Source organism: Agrilus planipennis, unplaced genomic scaffold (assembly GCF_000699045.2).
Source record: "Agrilus planipennis isolate EAB-ADULT unplaced genomic scaffold, Apla_2.0 scaffold8, whole genome shotgun sequence".
Classification (NCBI taxonomy): Eukaryota; Metazoa; Arthropoda; class Insecta; order Coleoptera; family Buprestidae; genus Agrilus; species Agrilus planipennis.
This window is the reverse complement of record NW_020442461.1, coordinates 2616162-2628519: the sequence shown is the minus strand read 5'-3', so window position 1 is coordinate 2628519 and position 12358 is coordinate 2616162. Positions and strand designations below refer to the sequence as shown.

At 38.0% G+C, this 12358-nt stretch overlaps 1 long non-coding RNA gene across 1 annotated transcript in view; it reads left to right on the top strand.

The window, feature by feature from the left end:
- The window catches only part of LOC112906514, a 122631-nt gene extending 111971 nt beyond the window's left edge, over positions 1 to 10660 (top strand). Inside the window, exon 4 of the long non-coding RNA XR_003232387.1 lies at positions 10543 to 10660. This is a non-coding gene — a long non-coding RNA (uncharacterized LOC112906514). The remainder of the gene's footprint in view (positions 1 to 10542) is intronic.
- Positions 10661 to 12358: the final 1698 nt, after the last annotated feature.

Here is a 12358-nt window from a genome sequence, read left to right as displayed (position 1 = left end):
ATTTTCGAATATTCTTTGAAAATTAATACACAAATTACATTTACATACCCACAAGCATATGAAAATCAACAAAATAATAAACTTTGAGCCTCCATAACTTTTCATGGGGGTGAGACCGCCGCAAAGTTTTTATGCTACAGTGGTGGGGGATATCTCCTCTTTTAATCCTCCCGCCTCCACCCCCGAAGAGGGGGGGTAATCTAGACCTTTACCTCGAGAATCAACAAGTACAACAATAACGACAGAACAACAACGAAAGAATGACGAATTTTACAGATTGGCTTCGATGGAGATGCTCAGAAATCTACAGATATGCATTTACGTGTCGTTTAATGTTCCAGCAAGCAGTTTTGAGATGAGCTTTGTGCCGGCTGGCTAATCGGTCGACTGATTTTAAAGCGCTAACAACTGTAGACAAGCTGTAAAACCGAATGCATCGCTGAAGTCGTACGTAATGTATGCGATTGTAATATAATACCGTCGCCTCCTCTGTTATTTACAAGCCAGTTGTCCCAACTTGTCCGAGGAAATGTTTTCGAGTCGATTCGAGTACGAGCGGAATCATCGACATCACTCCTACCGCACATACACATATGTATAGATGCTGCACGAATTAAATATTAATGTGCCTACAGTTTCGCTTTTTGAGGCAATCACCCGGGTACCTTCAACTTTTTCTTTGTGCTCTTTTCCTCTTGATGCGACTACATAATTTATCGACTCGACATTGACAACACGAGCTTTAAAACGATGATAAACTGTCGGCCACCCCGCGTATGTCACAAATACAGATAAGTTGTCTTTTGTATGACAGCTATTTTACATAGTTTATATGGGACGGTATAGCAATTGGCGTAATCTGATATGTCGACAAAATGACTTTAATAAGCTTGCCTAATTGGTACCTACATCGATTCACCTTGTCCAATCACAAGCTGCCAACGATTGCGACAATATTGTAATGTTCGTGGGTTTAACAAAATTTAGCTTCTAAGACGAAAACTATTTATTTACACCAATTATTATTAAAGGACTTAAAAACAGTATCAAATTATTACTAAACTTAGGTAATTATTCTATTTATTTACATACTGTTGATATATCACTATTCACTGCGCTATTTATTTCACTTCTATCACTGTCAATTTATTTCTCGATTCACTTTTGCAACGGTCAATTTATTTCTACTTCTCTAGGCGATTGTCTCTTCCTTTAAATACTCTTTTGTTTACATTCGGGAACCTTCTGGAAACATCCGGATAGTTTATTTTTTCTTTGAACTGTTTAACTGCTTTCCCAGAACGGAGGTACGACACACACATTTACAAATACGGCGCACATGAATAAAGGTGCCCGCGGCTAGTCGGCGAATCGATAAGATCACATACACGTATGTCCGATCGCACACAAACACACTCGTGCTCGCTACAATATTTTATTAATTTGTTTGTTTGTTATACTAGATTTTTATCAGTGGCTTATTTAGTAAGTACGTAACTTTCGATCTTATTATCCTTTAGGAACTGATTACTCTATCAGTGTTGGTAAAGTTATTCGTGACATTAAAGACTTAAAGCTCATTGCAGACAATAGGAAGCCAAAATAAACTCCTTAATAATTTTGTAAGATTATAAATGTTCATATTGTAGGATAAAAGTTTGAAATATTGTTATCCTTTCTTTATGAATATGCTTCTTGCGAAATTAGAAATAATTCTTGCGTTATTTGGGACATGCTCAAAACTTGTATGGTATTCTCGTAAAGTTTGTAACATTTAGGCATATTTTATTACCCGTTGGAACTTGATAAGTAACTAAGTAAGTACGGTTCTAAAGTAATTGCTTTTTGCTAGTTTAAAAGTTAGTCTTCAGCACGCAAAGAAAACTAATAACAGCCGTAAGAGAAACCGTTAACTTGTTATGATGCATTCGAATAAATTTTCAGGGATTTAACGTTGGCACTTGTTGTACGTAGGTAATCACCGACCGTTTACAAATTATTTGTTTTATTACAACTGCGTGTTTATGACCATATAAAACCTAAGCCATTAATTACATGGACAACTGAAAAACCATTTTTTGCACTCGGTCCGAAGGTACACTCACCGACCATACGTGGACAGTCTACTTCGAAAAAAAAAGAAAAAGATAACCAACGTACACAGACATATATAAAAATATTTACATATTCTTGCGTTTGTATCTACACATTGCGGTTTAGATTTTCCTATAAATTTGTTTGAAAAAGTTACTTACACGCTATTAAATGATCAAACAGTCAGTTGTGAGCATGTCTGACTAAGTAAAGTGGAAAGTATTTGATCAATTTTCATGTTTAATTAATGCACGTGGAAATTCCTATCTATTCGAGCATATCACTCTCGGACAGCTTGGCCAACTATTGCTATAAACACATTAATATGTATCTAATATGCAAATTAAACTGTAAAACTGTATTAAATACCTGCTCCCTCTTGTAACTGAAGAGTGATTAGGTTAGAAACTACTTTTCGCGGTAATTCTGAAAATAAAGGTAGAAAATAGAGGTAGTACAAAATGTCATGAACCATGGAACTAGGTTGCAGAACTGCGCTATGCTTGAAATAATTTGTGAATCTGCCCTCATGTTTTATTTTCTATTTCGTAGATTTGATTAAATGTGATTCAGGATGCTTATGTTACATCCACCCTGTAATAGTTACCTATTTGTTATTTAGTCAATCGATAATTCGGCAATATAACATCAGACATTGCAGTAGGTCAGGATGTCACTGTAGAACAGTTGTTGCAATTGTGTGACGTGATACTTATTTTAGAGCGCGAACTAAATCGCTATTGTTGAAGACGAAATTCTTGGTTTCATAGAAGAGAACCCCTAAATTAGTACATGTGAAATAATTTGACTTCTTTCATGTGACAGTGTGGCAAATTTCAAAGCACTAGTTGCTGCATTCTTATCAGTTGCAGGAAACTGATTTTCCGTCGCAAGTGGACTTGTATAACTGGTTTCATCAGAAAAGTGCTACAGACGAGTGTTGCTTTTCATAATAGTCACTATTAATGTGACCCAAAGGCGCATGTCGTACAACTTTCGCGATTCCAACAACGGTTTTCGGTAAATGTGTATGTACTACAGCGTCGCACAAGTGTTATTAATTCATTTTTATCCTAATGGGCGTCTAAATATTATGTATGGTGTAGTTGTTGGCGTTTACATCACCATCGATGCAACTGCAACAGTTTTTAGCGCAATTCGCTGTCTACGTTGCCAATTCACGCACAGGACCGGCTTGATTCCCTATTGTATCGATTGACACCTTGTATATACGTATGCGAAGAAGTAACGCATTTACCTGCTATAATACGGTCGATCGCCTTTCAAAATTACGCGGTGGTGCACAATGTTGTCGCACATATTTGGTCGCGTAGCTCGTGGTTGATGTACTAATAAACGGTACTCCTGAACGCATTAGATCCTCTTCGACGGGTCCGCGCATAAAACAAACTGATTTATTCCACGTTATCCGATGGCAAGAGCAGCACATGCCGCAAGTGCACAAGGCACAATTAATAGGTCTTGTATTATAGGCTCTGGTATTAAAATTCTGGTTGCGGTAAATAGTCTATGCGATGCAAACCGATGCGATTGACGACGACGACGACGACGACGACGACGAGCTCTCTCTAATGGGGAAATCATTTCCTGTTGGGTGAGGTTGTAGTCGGCCGCGCTTTTATTTTTGTTACACTTCTAATTATATCCGCAAGAGTGTAAATTGCGTGATAAGCTAGCTGGACGTGTGTACATTTATAAATATTTGCCAGGTAGAAATAAAATACAAAATTGTTAAGTGGATAAAACAAGAGACGCACGACGTGGTCGGTGCAGCTGCACGTAGTGCGTTGGCCTGGAAGAGAAAGGTTCCGGGTTCAAATCACTCGGATCTAACTTTTTTTGGGATCAATTTTTCTAGGACAGAATTTCACTTTTAATTAACTTATTTTATTGATGTGCACGCCAAGAGAATGCACGTATACCAGACTTTTTTTGAAAATATTGAAAAAGCTTCACAATTGGCGTTGTTTGAACGGATTTGGACATTATACACTTGTGCCAAGGTTTTTTCCAATCCTCGAAGCACTTCAAAAAATCATTTTTTGTGATCTTGTTCAGCTCTTTATTCCTTTAATGGGCCTCTTCAGTTTCTAGAACAAGAAAAAGTCACAGGGTGCCAGATCTGAGGAATACGGTGGCTGCAGCATTATTGGTGTGTTGTTTTTGACAAGCAACGATGTGTGAGTAGGGGCGTTATCATGGTGCAAAACCTATTTTTGTTTTTCCACAAATCCGGACGTTTCTGGCGGATTGCCGTTCTACTCTGTAGCAAGAACTCATGATTCACCACGCCCCTGCAATCGAAGAACACTGTAAGCAAAACCTTCACATTCGACCTAACTTGACGCGCTTTGTTTGGTCTTGGCTCGTGCGGCAGCTTCCATTAGGATGATTGAGCTTTGGTTTCCACCTCATAACCATAAACCCACGATTCGGCACCAGTTATGACCCTCTGGAGCAAATTTGGGTTATAGCGGACCTCACCAATGTTAGTGCGATGCTGTTTTTGGTCGAAATTGAGCAATTTTGATACGAATTTCACGGCGAACCGTCTCATGCACAAATAATTGGTAAAAATCGAATGGCAGAAGTCAATCGATATGTTTAGGTCCTCAGCAGCTTCTCTAACGGTGATTCGACGATTGTCCAATACTATTTTCTTCACTTCATCAATGTTTTCGTCTGTTGTTAACATGCTCGGGCGTCCGGCACGCTCTTCGTCGTTCACATCTTCTCGGCCTTCTGAAAACATTTTGTACCAACGATAAATAACGTTGCTTCGGTCCATGGTAGCTTCACCATATGCCACAGTCAACATTCGGAATGCGTCCGCACACTTAATTTTGTTTTTCACACAAAATTTGATACAGATTCTTTGATCCAGTTTTTGGAGTAGGCAAAAATCGAAGACGAGCCAAAACACGTGCAAGCAAAGCAGCTGTCAAAAATTAACTGAACATTCAACATGGCCGAATTTGTCGGTATAAGTGAGATCCATGAATACAACGTAACGCCACTATGATATAAGTACCTACTCCTAATTAATGATCAATCAATTAAATTATTAAATAGTTATCTTTTATGAAGCTGACGTTTCTAATGATTGATGTTTCTTATTTCAATTGCCCCAAGACTTTGGATGCACTTACCAATTTTGCTAACTTATTTATTAATAAAGCAATTTTCTTCTGACTGTAATCGAAACTAAAATCTGTTTCGTGTCATCCGCAAGTAAGTTTCCGCTTCTTCCGTTGGGCATTAGGATGCGACAGAAAATTAAACTTTTACACGACGAGACAGATTCTCTTTGGCCATGTCGTCTTACGTAAAATTTAAGCCCCATCTTCTTACAACGCGATTTATTCTTCCCATTTCACAATTTATCGCGGATTTTCGCAAAGCCGAAATGAATTGCTGATTTGCAATTCAGATGCTTGAAGCCCCAACGCGCGTTCCTTTCGGAGTGGCGTACGCCCATGGGTTTCCTTGGTACGTCAACTGACAGTGACTAAAGTACCAAATTAATATTGTCTATATGTATAGATCCGTTCGCGAATTAGGCTGATAAGTGTGTTTTCAACAGGGTTTTCCTTCTTCATCCATACATACGTTTGAGTCGTTTCTAAACGCAAGTTATCGATTTATTTCTGAAAAATTAATCGTTTTTACTTTTACTTGTACTGTGAGATTTCCTTTCGTCTTAAATTTCAGTATTTTAGTATCTAGAAACACTTTATGCGTCTTAAGCTCATAGATACTGTAGCGAGCACGAGTGTGTTTGTGTGCGATCGGGCACACGTGTGCGCGAACGGCTTATCGATTCGCAGACTAGTCGCGGATGCCTTTCTTCATGTGCGCTGTATTTGTAAATGTGTGTGTCGTACCTGCGTTCTGGGAAAGCAGTTAATCAGTTCAAAGAAAAAATAAACTATTCGGATGTTTCCAGAAGGTTCCAGGAAGTAAACAAAAGAGTATTTAAAGGAAGAGACCAGAGAGGAAGAAGAAATAAATTAACCGTTGCAGAAGTGAATCGAGAAATCGTGTTCTGATATATATGCAATTGAGCCAATTTTAACCCAGACCGGATTCCAGGGAAGGGCGTGACATCAGCAACAATTTTTCCTTATTAATTCGAGGCAATCCGTAGAGGGTTGAATATTAATCCACAATAATGTTTAACTTATGAACAATTGTATTCTGTGATAGGTACACAATTGAGTCAATTTTAATTAATAAAAATGAAATTGATTTATTCTTAAAGACTGTTTTTCATTTTAAAAAGGGTCAATAGAGTGAGTTATGGGGTCACGGTAAAAGGGTAACGTGGTGGCAAGCTTTTGACATTTTTTTGTATAATTTGATTGAAATTCTGAACACAGGGCCATTTCGGCGTATAAAACATAGTCGTCGTGACGGGGTCACTTGTGCGGAAAACACGCTTCGTCGCTTTCTACTCCTCTGTTTGCTTGTCTCGTCCTTGAGCTAATATATATCGCTGGATCCAATTTCCTCAATATCTAATATGATGTTAGCGAGCGGGTAGCACCGCCAGGAATGCCGCTACCTATAACACTACCGTATGTGTATCGGGCTTTTTCCCCGGCTCAGTATCGGCCCGCGATATTATTATTTGTTATTTGTTCCGATATCGATAAACCGTTACAATTATTATTATTATTACGGCATCACCTCGCTGAAAGATTGATTTATTGACTGATTGATGGGAGTGAAATCGAGTTATTATTTGATGCCTTTCGAAATATTGTAGTCCTGTAATAAAAATGAAAGCCTCGCAACTCTTGTTTGAAAAACGCGACGAGGTTGTTTTGCTAAATATCCTGTTAATTGAATAGAGCAACCGGCTTTTTCTGTTGAAAGGAAAATAAAAGAAACTAATGCGGTTAATGCAATTCGTTACGGAGTTTAGATATCGCCATTTATTTCAGAAAACTAAAATAGAAACTGAAGAAAATGAGCGGGGGTGTTGATGGGGGGGATCGAAAAAGGAGGTCTCCTCCACCACTACCATAAAAAGTTCGTGGCGGTCGCACCCCCATAAAAAGTTATAGGGGCTCAAAGTTAATAAATATGCCAATTTTTATACATTTCTAGGCATGTAAATATTTATATAGTCATTCTTAAACAATATTCAAAGGTAAAAGTAATGAGAAATACATAAAAATATTGAGAAAGTTATATAAAACATTATTTAAATATCTTTATCAATAGGGTAGGTTAGGTTAGGTTATCGGGTTTTGTTCAAGTGACCATCCTCTTTCGATCCTCCACCTCAAACCGGTTGCAATATTTTTATTATTGAATGTTATTTGAATTATAGTGTATGAAAATTGCCAAAATAATCAACTTTCAACCCCCCATAACTTTTCGTGGGGGTGAGACGGCCGCAAATTTTTTATAGGGTTTTACTCAGATGATCACCCTCTTTAGACCCCCCTACCCTCTTTCTATCCACCTCACCCCCACCCCCATCTAACCCCCATAACTTTTTATGGGGGTGAGACCGCCACGAACTTTTTATGATACAGTGGTGGGGGAGACATCCCCTTCGGGGGTGGGGGCCATCATCTAGACATTGACCAAATATAATTATTTTTTTACGCTAGAGTGATATCGTTTTTGGCCGAAAGTGCGGTTTCTCCATAAGAATTTCAGAGCTGCAAGTGATACAAAATTACTGTACGTTGAACTCTAAAATAATGGTTGTATCTTTCCGTATTCATTAGTTGGAAATTGAGTGAAGCATATAATCCTTCGGCTTAAATGTGCACTCTTTAGCACCTACTCATTATTTATTATCCGCCCACATGCTTTTACAAATATGCAAAAACAGACTTCCGGATGACTGAAGCAGGTGTGAACGGTACAAAACCGGAAATGAGTTATTTGCGATCTTCCATGCGCATTCTTTCCAGATTTTTACCAACTTTTTATATTAAATTAATATCCTGTTCTTTCGACGCTGACTGTCTTTAATATTGCGCTCAATATTTGGTTAACGGATAACTAGACACTAATAAATTAAAGGATGCATCATATTATGTGAAAAGTTAGTTCTTCTTCAGACTCACCGCTTGTTTCGGTGAATGCGTGAAATTAATCATCGAAAAATAAATTTAATGGCATCACCATGACGAGGTCTCGTGAGAGACAAGCACTCGCTTCGTTCGAGTATGTGTTGTATTATTTAATAATAAAAAATCTTATTGTGTAATAAAATTGCATGCAAGGTGTACAAATAGTGTTATGTCCAGAGATAATTTTCTACGTCTATAGTGCAGTTAGACTCTGTATGAATCATTTGACCTTAAACTAGTTAAAAATGTCTCTTTAAGTAAACTCGAAGTTATCTTCTTTTTTTATAAAGGAAGTACTTACCTTCGTGTATGAATAATGCATGTGAGCCATTGACAAAAGTAAACAGCTTGAGCGTGACACTTACTAAGAAGTTTTTATTTCTATTTGTTGTCGACGACAACATTTACTGCACCGTAGTACATAATTATTCTGTAATTACTTCTACTTACTTCATTATAGATATTTATTCACTTCGATATTTTAATGACCTCGTAAAACAACTGATGAAGTAAAACCATTTCTGCAAGATATTTAATTTATCCTTAAAATAAAGTGGCTTCATTGTTCATTTAAAACTGCTCATTATTAGTTTTATTATTTAACAAATTTTCTGGTCGATAGACAACGGCGGACTATAACCTACAAACTGCCGGAAAAAACGTATATAATGACATCAGTGACGTCTTCTATCGAAAGTTCTTAGCCATAATTCGTAAATATTTAACTTGTGATATGCAACATTCATTCTTTTGTAAAAAGGGTGATTGGTTCAGCGGTTAAGCCCTCACCTTAAACGTGGACTCTGGCGCACCAGTCCGCGTTCTACTCACGACCGACGCAGTAACTTTTTCCTTCATTTCTGATAAAATAATACATTCAGAGTCTGGTGACTGACACAACGAAACGAAGACGTCACTAATGACATGATATATGTTATTCCCAGCGGGTTTATACTTTATACATTATAAATGGATTCAGAACTTTTTACTAGGAAACCCGATTAAAATTGCCTGTCAAATGCCTGTTGATCGATTTTCCGTTAATTCAGTCGCTCATGTAGAACAAGCTGGTAATTGGTCAAAAGCTGAGCGTGTTTGTTGGAATAGCAGTTTACCTAAACAGACGACAACGGTACGCTAATGTAAACTAAAGTATTACACGTCCGTAATTTGGACTCAAGTGGCTTAATTATTTCTTCCTTGCTTACTGCTTCTGCTTCCGATATCGATTGGTGTTATTTTTTTTTTCATGCGCCACTGCTATCACATACAGCTAGGCTAGCAGAGGCAGGTGTTGACCTCGCAGTCCTGCAGTAGGTGCTCTGATAGGTACCTAGACCTCGTCTAGAATAAAAAACAACCTGATTCCTGTTTTAATTAAACTGCCAACAGGAAACAGAATGCAACACATATAGTGGCGGATACTATCCCTCTGTCTACATGTAAATACATACATGCAATTTAATTACTTAAAGCGTAATTATCATCATCAGTTAGCTAACTGTTGATTTTTTGGATTAGAACTTTTTTAAAAATGCTGGTAGCAGTTGCCACTGGTGCATAGGACTTACCTACTCATTAATTTGGGCCGTGTTTTCATGATGTATTTATGGATATGCAACCAAATATACACCCGAATATAGTCCCGTCCACTTTTCTCCATGGCGTTTTAATCCGCGAATATCTTTTAAACCGTTTATTAAAGTAGGGCGAAACTTAACAAAGCTACGACATTCCAAAAAAAATTGTTTCATTCCCACCAGCCACTAATGCTGTTGGTCGGGCAGTCCCTCCGGAATACGCCAGAAGGTAGGGCAGAAGGCCCTCTTCAGCCTTCTTTCAGGAATCGTGGGAATGGGTGGATGGTGATTCAGATGAGAAAGATGAGATGAGCTGGACGAAATGAAGACAGAAGAGAATGAAATATTATCTGTGGAGTATTACTGCCTCTGCGTTTGCCTAAGTGATCCAAGGAAATTACAGAAAAACCTGGACCAAGGCAGACGGATCCGGAATCGAACTGGCGTCCTCCCGAATGCTAAGCAATGGTGTAAACCTCTAAGCCATGCCGCTTCGTCATAGCATTCCACTCATCTTGTACTATATAACTGAGTCCAACAGAGTTCAGTACACAGAGAGAATATCCCTCTTCCAACTGTGGTGAAACCATCAACCTTCTTAGTAAGACAGAATATTCTTTGGAAAAGTTTCACCGTTTTATTCGAAGCATTTGAGGAAAATGTTCACGTTTATACATGTAGGGTTTTCGATTAAGTCTATCCAATGCCATCGTCATTATCTTTTTTATTATATTATGTTTCTTTGTTTACAGCTTCGCCTAAGTCGACCACATATTATCATTGAGGCCGGATCAAGTTTTGACTCCAATCAGAAGTTCGGTTCTTCATCCGATCTGGTTCAATGAAGTACACTCATCCACTAGTGATCATCTTTACAATACAAACTACATCAACGATTGGTAAGTACCTAGTTATTTAATTATTATTGACCAGAAAACTGCTTCCATCAAAATCCATTCAGTAATTCTTGAGTTTAAAGGTAATAGAACTCCATATAACAAAAAAGCGTCGCTTTCTTAGGGGAATCGTCATATGTAGGTATTGTTTTGAAGCACTATCTAAAATCTTAATACCTAAAAGAAACGTAAAAAGTTATATATTTTTTTTAGAATACTTATTACAGATTTTCGTTGTGTGGAAGGTTTATAAAAATCCTGTCGATTATTGTTATTCATCTTGGGTTGATAATGTGCGTTCAGCTGCGATAAATGCGTTTTAGTTTGATATAAAACCACCTAAACAACGTTGTGCAATTATCGGTTATCGCATGGATGCAATAACCTAAATTTAAAGCGAGTATTAAATAACGGCAACCACTTGATGCGGCCGGGTGTTGACGACGCTGCAACCGGGGCTTCAGAATTTGCATTCCGGGATNCCGAAAATCCGATTTCGTTAAATGGATTTTTCAATGCAAAAAGGCACCCGACAAAAACTCGAAGACGCGTCGTCCGACTTCATTTAACGAGGTTTGTCAAATTAGTTTATCCGGGATCCTTACTGAGCAATTTTACACAGCGTGTATACCACGGCAAATGGTCTGACCAATACGAACTTGCGTTTAAATTTCACTACAGCAGACCAATTTCAACAATACTCTTTGATGTGACATGTGATATGTCAGTTTTAGTTTTATTATATGCTCCCCCTTCGGGGGTGGGGGTGGATGGGATCGAAAAAGGAGATCTCCCCCACCACTGTACCCTTCGGGGGTGGGACCATCATCTAGACCTTTACCGAAAAATGTTAGTACATATTCGGTAAGCAGGTACTGTCAACAATATTCAAATCCCAAAAAATTGACTTAATTGATTGAAAAGAAAAGGTTAGAAGCGTTCGAAATATGGTGTTATAGGCGAATGATGAGGATACCGTGGATAGAGAAGGTTAAAAATGAAGAGGTATTAGAAAGAATAAGAGAACAAAGGATTCTATGGAAGTCAATGAGAAATAGGCGAGATAGGTTGGTACGGCAACTTCTAGTCTAGTCAGAGACATATTAGAGGCAGAAACAGGAGTTAGGAGGGTAGAGGTAGACCTAGATTAGATTACTCTTCGCAAATAGTTAAGGATGTGGGCTAGTTTTAGGGAAATGCGAAGTTTAGCTCAGAATAGGAAAGAGTGGAGGTACGTGTCCAACCAGTCTTAGGACTGACGACCTTATGATGACGATGATGTTAATGTATAATACTATTTGATTTTGGTGTTTGTTGCACAGTTTGTTGTTGTTAGAAAGTTAAAACGACCATACACTTTATTGTAAACTGTTAACAACATTTCGTGGTGGTGCTTGAACTTTGAATTGATGATTCTCTTAATAGATACAGTTGCTACTGTTTGAGTTTGCTTTTTTCGAGATGTAAGAACACAGGAACGATTTTACTCACGAGTAAGCCGGAGTTTAAATCCAGTTTGGATAATGAATTAGTTGAAGTTGTTTCTGGTTGGCATTTTTCAGTTTGCTTTTGCACTTGACGAGCATTTAAAACACATGGCCCAAGACAAAAAAGATTAATAAGGAATGTGCAAATAAACATAAATTACGGTTTTGGTGGGTAAACATAATCG